The sequence below is a fragment of the Phoenix dactylifera genome, unplaced genomic scaffold (assembly GCF_009389715.1).
Source record: "Phoenix dactylifera cultivar Barhee BC4 unplaced genomic scaffold, palm_55x_up_171113_PBpolish2nd_filt_p 000430F, whole genome shotgun sequence".
Classification (NCBI taxonomy): domain Eukaryota; kingdom Viridiplantae; phylum Streptophyta; class Magnoliopsida; order Arecales; family Arecaceae; genus Phoenix; species Phoenix dactylifera.
This window is the reverse complement of record NW_024067866.1, coordinates 149223-155880: the sequence shown is the minus strand read 5'-3', so window position 1 is coordinate 155880 and position 6658 is coordinate 149223.

Here is a 6658-nt window from a genome sequence, read left to right as displayed (position 1 = left end):
TATGATGCGTTTAACGAACTAATGATTGAATATAAGGATGTTAATGTTAAAAACAGGGAACTAAAAGTAACTAACCAAACTTATATCCGTAAGTATGATTCTTTAATTAAGGATAAAGATGCTATTACCAAAGAAAATCTAGAACTTAAGACAAGCAACCTACTTTTAACTCAAAAGACTAACACCTTAATTAAAGAAAATGAAAAACTAACTAAGAAATTTTCAGAACTTAAAAAATATAAACAAACCTTAGATAAGGATCTTACTAAAGAACTTAATGATCTAAAAGCCGAAAAACAAACAATAACTAAAGAACTTAACAAATATAAACCCATAGTTGAAAAATTCACATATAGCTCTGAAAAATTAAACATGATACTAAATAGTCAACGTGCAGTGTTTAATAAAGCCGGTTTAGGATATAAACCAAGGAATAAGCAAAAACTTCTTAGTAACTTCTTTGTTAAAGCTGGGAAAACAAAAACTAAGAAAATAACCTGCTTTTGTTGTGGTACAGTAGGCCATAAAGCAAATGTATGTAATTTTAGGAAAAGTAAAACTAAAAGAAAGATTAAAAGGGTATGGGTTTCAAAAGGAACCAACTTGACTAACCATGAAGGACCCAAGAAAACTTGGGTACCTAAGATGACATGATTTGCTTGTGTAGGAGTGTCTTGCAGCCAAGGTCAACAAAAATTGCTGGTATTTGGATAGTGGCTGCTCAAGGCACATGACGGGTGATAAAGACCAATTTTTCACCCTTGAAGCTAAGAAGGGAGGTGCTGTGACGTTTGGAGACAACAACCAAGGTCACATCATTGGTATTGGTAAAGTTCAAATCACCCCTTCTACTTTTATAGATAATGTTAGATATGTTGATGGTCTTAAGCATAACTTGTTAAGCATCAGTCAATTATGTGATAAAGGATATGATGTTATGTTTAAACCATCACTATGTATTATAACAAATCCTAATGATAATAGCTTAGTTTTTAAAGGGATTAGACGTGGAAATGTATATGTTGTAGACCTAGAAGATCTTGCAAAACATAACCAATGTCTAGTTGTAAATGAAACTAAAGATAATGATGCTAGTTGGTTATGGCACCGTAAGTTAGGTCATGCAAGCATGGACACAATAACTAAATTAGTTAAAAGAGACTCCGTGATAGGTTTGCCAAAATTAAAATTTGAAAAGAACAAAATATGTGAAGCATGTCAATTTGGCAAACAATCTAGGAACTCTTTTAAATCCATAAAATGTGTCTCTACCTCTAGGCCTCTAGAATTATTACACATGGACCTATTTGGTCCAACTAGAACAACAAGTCTAGGTGGAAATAAATATGGTCTTGTTATAGTAGATGATTACTCTAGGTACACATGGGTCATGCTCCTAGCACATAAGGATCAAGCACTTTCTATGTTTAAAAAATTCCATAAGGAAGTAACAAATGCTAGAGAGTCTTCAGTCATAGCCATTAGAAGTGACCATGGTACCGAATTCGAAAATCAATTATTTGACGAATTTTGTAGTAAAAAGGGGATAATCCATAATTTTTCTGCACCTAGGACACCACAACAAAATGGAGTTGTGGAAAGGAAGAATAGAACTCTAGAGGAAATGGCTAGAACGATGTTATGTGAAAGTAACCTCCCTAAGTACTTTTGGGGAGAAGCCATTAATACTTCTTGCCATATATTAAATAGAGTTTTATTAAGACCCATTATAAAGAAAACACCTTATGAACTGTGGAAAAACAGAAAACCAAAAGTTAACTATTTTCATGTTTTTGGATGTAGGTGTTTTGTACATAATAATGGGAAAGATAATCTAGGGAAATTTGATCCTAAATCTGATGAAGGAATATTCCTAGGTTATTCTACAACTAGTAAAGCCTATAGAATCTTTAATAAAAGAACCCTAGTTATAGAAGAATCTATACATGTTGTTTTTGATGACTCTAGTGACATCTCATCTAGTAAGAAGGTTAATTTTGATGATGATATTGAAATACTTGAAGAAAAGATAGATGAGATGGGATTACAAGATGATAATCAAAAGTTGATTGAAGGAGAATCGTCAAACCAAGAGCCTATAGTGGATCATGGGCTAGCTAAAGCTTGGAGGTATGCTCACGGGCATCCTAAGGAACTAATTCTAGATGATCCATCACAACCGGTTAGGACTAGAGCATCCCTTAGGAATTTGAATAATCATCTAGCTTTTGTTTCACACTTTGAGCCCAAACATATAGAAGAAGCCGAAAATGATGTAAATTGGATAAATGCAATGCAAGAAGAACTAAATCAATTTACTAGAAACAAGGTTTGGGATCTAGTGGAGAGACCTTCTGAATATCCAATTATAGGTACTAAATGGATATATAAAAATAAGCTAGATGAAAATGGAATTGTTATAAGGAATAAGGCTAGATTAGTAGCAAAGGGTTATAATCAAGAAGAAGGCATAGATTTTGATGAAACCTTTGCTCCCGTAGCTAGACTTGAGGCAATTAGACTTCTATTAGCATATGCATGCTCTAAAGACTTCAAACTATATCAAATGGATGTAAAGAGTGCTTTTCTAAATGGGTTTATTAATGAGGAGGTGTATGTAGAACAACCTCCTGGTTTTGAAAATCATCAATACCCTAATCATGTGTATAAACTGAACAAAGCACTTTATGGACTAAAACAAGCACCTAGAGCATGGTATGAGAGACTTAGTAAATTCCTATTAGAACATGAATTCTCTAGGGAAAATGTAGATACAACATTATTTCTGAAAAAGAAAAATAAGGATATGTTATTAGTACAGATTTATGTTGATGATATCATTTTCGGTGCTACTAACAATCGCCTCTGCGAGGAATTTGCTGATTTGATGCAGAGTGAGTTTGAGATGAGCATGATGGGAGAGCTGAACTACTTCCTCGGGCTTCAAATCAAACAATCTGAAGGAGGCATCTTCATCAATCAAGCAAAATATATCAAGGAGATGCTCAAGAAGTTTGATATGGAGGGAAACAAGTCAATCAGCACCCCCATGAGCTCATCATGCAAGTTAGACCAAGATGAATCAGGTAAATCTGTAGATCAAAAACTTTATAGAGGTATGATAGGTTCTTTACTGTATCTTACTGCAAGTAGGCCTGATATTATGTTTAGTGTGTGCATGTGTGCTAGATATCAGGCTAATCCTAAAGAATCACACCTAGCTGCAGTTAAGAGAATCTTTAAATACTTAATTGGAACTAAGAACATAGGGCTGTGGTACTCTAAAGAATCTAGCCTAAACTTAATAGGGTACACAGATTCAGACTTCGCTGGATGTAAGCTGGATAGAAAAAGTACCAGCGGGTCCTGTCAATTTCTAGGAGAAAACCTAATCTCATGGTTTAGCAAGAAACAAAAGTCGGTTGCATTATCCACTGCAGAAGCTGAATATGTTGCAGCCGGGAGTTGTTGTGCTCAAATCTTATGGATTAAACAACAATTAGAAGATTATGGCATTAAACAAGATAAAATCCCCATTAATTGTGATAACACAAGTGCCATAAATCTCACTAAAAATCCAATTCAACACTCAAGAACTAAACACATTGAGATAAGACATCACTTCATAAGAGATCATGTATTGAATGGTGATGTGTCACTCCAATTTGTGTGTACTGATAATCAATTAGCAGACATTTTTACAAAACCCCTAAGTGAAGAGAGGTTTAGTGTGCTTAGAAGGGGATTAGGAGTGATTGATCCATCCTAGTGGGAGTTTTTCACTAGATTAATTGATTTTGATGATTAGAATGAGGTTAAAATAGAGTTTCTATGCAGTGATCATCAAATCAGTCCTTAATTAGCTGATTTTCCCTCATTTGGCACGATTATGGCATGGTTTTTAGGTGCGTGCCAAGGTTAGAGACGACTCGAGTAAGTTTCAGAGCCGGCTCCTAAGGGGGAGTCGACTCGCACATTTGCGGGAGTCGACTCGCAAAGTTGGCAGCTGAGGGGGAGTCGACTCGCACAATGTCGGGAGTCGACTCGAAGTCTACATGCGCTAACAGAGAGTCGACTCGCGCATATTCTGGAGTCGACTCGAGGTCGAGTCGACTCGCGACTCAGGGGAGTCGACTCGCAGTCGGGATCCGACTTTTTAACCCTAGGGTTGTCGTTTCGCAAACACTTTTCCTCAAGCCGCCACTGTTCACAAAGCCCTAGAGCCGACTCCTAGGTCATCCCCGATCGTCTCCAAGCCCTTTTCCCGTCGATTCTTCGCCGGACATTGAGTTTCCGTCCGTTCCTAGGTCATTTCCGGTCCGTCCCGAGCTTCCTCTGTCGGTCCTTCACCGTCCTCTAGGTATTTTTCTTCCCGTTTAGGTCAAGATGCCTCGTAAGACCGTCGTTAGGAAGAGGTCCCGTCCCGAGGCCGGTCCCGAGCGGCGCTCCAAGGCGCGGCACGATCCCGCGAGGCAACCACCTCCGGATCGTTCCCCGCCTAGGGTGGTTCTCGTTAGGCCGTTGGCCGGGAAGGCCGTCACCTCCGGGAGGTTTGTCGATTTCGACTATCTCTCCCGGGAGGGGTTCACCATAGGCGATAGGCTTAGAGCCCAGGGCCTAGAGTACTTCCTCACCTTGGACCTTCCCACCTATCCTGGCCTAGTTCAAGAGTTTTACAGTACCGTCCATCGGGGAGATGGAGGTATCGAGGGCACGGTAGTAGGTGTCCCGTTGCGTGTCACAGAGGACCTCATTGCCCATATCCTTCACCTTCCATTAGTAGGGGTGGCTCCCGCACACCCTGAGGATAGAGTTGCGGCCCTTACGGTCGTCTTAGGGCATCCACCTCAGTCCCCCCTAGATGAGGTATCTGCTAGCTCACTTCCTATTGAAGTGAGAATCCTTTTGAGCATTCTGTCCAGGTCCATCTTCCCTAAGACAGGGAGATTTGATTTTGTGAATGAGAGGGACTTAGCTATTATGTCTTATATCCTTCAGGACACCCCGATCAACTTCCCAAAGCTCATTTATAGGTATATGTGTGAGCCCCTAGATAGACCTAGGCTCTCACTCCCATACGGGATGTTATTCACTCTTCTTTTTAGGCAGTACGAGATTTCCATTCCTGAGAGGGAACCCTCTCGTGCCTTGCGATGGACTGATCGCTTATGTACGGGGACTATGCACAGGATGGGGTTTCGGAAGAGAGAAGGGATCTGGGTTAGGAAGTCCACTCTCACTGCTCAGACCACCAGACCATCACCCAGTCCTGAGCCAGATTCAGACTACCCAGACCTTCCAGACCATCCAGACCTCCCATCCACTCCTCCTGCTCCTACCACCTCTGCCAGACCTTCCTCCTCAGTTCCACCATCTATGGAGGTCCGTATTGATACAGAGCAGCTCCGGGAGCTGCGGCAGGAGATCGTCCGAGATCTGAAGGACGAGCTGCTTCGGGAGATCCGCGGCTCGGTGCCTGCTCCCTCTTCTGCGCCCACTTCCTCTACCCTGGTCCCTTCCTTGACAGCCGTGACTGACATGACGGCTCATGTACGGGAAGAGATCTACAATATTCGGAGTTTGGTCCAGGCCCAGTTCCACAGCATGAGTGAGGTCACGAGCTCCACTCGACAGATGCGAGAGGAGATAGGTCGTGACATGCACACCACCACCGAGGGGGCCGAGCGCTTGTCGAATGTACTCATCGACAAGCTGGACGCACTACAGACATCGGTGACTGGGCTTCAGGCGTCGGTGACAGAGCTCTCCACTACACATAGCAGAGCCACCACGTCTATTATCACGCAGCTCGGACATGTGACAGATGCAGTCACCCTCCTCATGGAGCAGCGCCGATTGAGAGGAGGAGCACCATCCTCCAGAGGAGGTGCCACATCCTCGAGAGGAGGAGCCACACCCTCCAGAGGAGGAGATGCATCCTCGAGAGGGGGAGCTTCATCCTCGAGGAGGACATAGATGTGTTTGAGTTGTGTTTTGTCTTGCTTTGCTTTACTTATTGTATTCTCACATGTATTCACATTCATATCAATACAATGAGTAGATATTTTATCTTCAATTATGTGCCATTTGATGATTGGTTGTGCCATTGATTGTGTGTGATTACCTCCTTTTTGGTATGATGACGAAAAGAGGGAGAAATATGTATAAAATATGTAAAAAGGGTAAAAAGGGGAGAAATATGAAAAATATGTAAAAGAAATCAATGGAAATAAATAAAAAGATAAACTCTTAATAACACACACAAATTTGTTCTAAGTGGATTCGGTACCTCGAGGCTCATTATCTCTCTTTTGGGGCTCCTAATGGAGTAATCTCCAGAATCTATTCAAGGGATATTCGGAGATTAGCTGAATCCTACTCAAGAACAAATTGACAGATTTTCCCTCTAAAAAGATAAAATTCAGTTCAAAAACTTCAAAGCATTAAAAGGAAATTCAGAGAATCAAAACATAGTTGAATGCATATGTTGAGGGGGAGAATCTGAATTTTAATCAAGCTAAATCATTAATGACATATAAGCCGAACAATTGATTGCATAATATGAAGGCTTATATAATTCCAAATGAAAGGAGGAGCTTTTAACTCCGAAATTTAATATTTCACTCCTTTCAAACTTGGATAAATTAAATTATCAGAC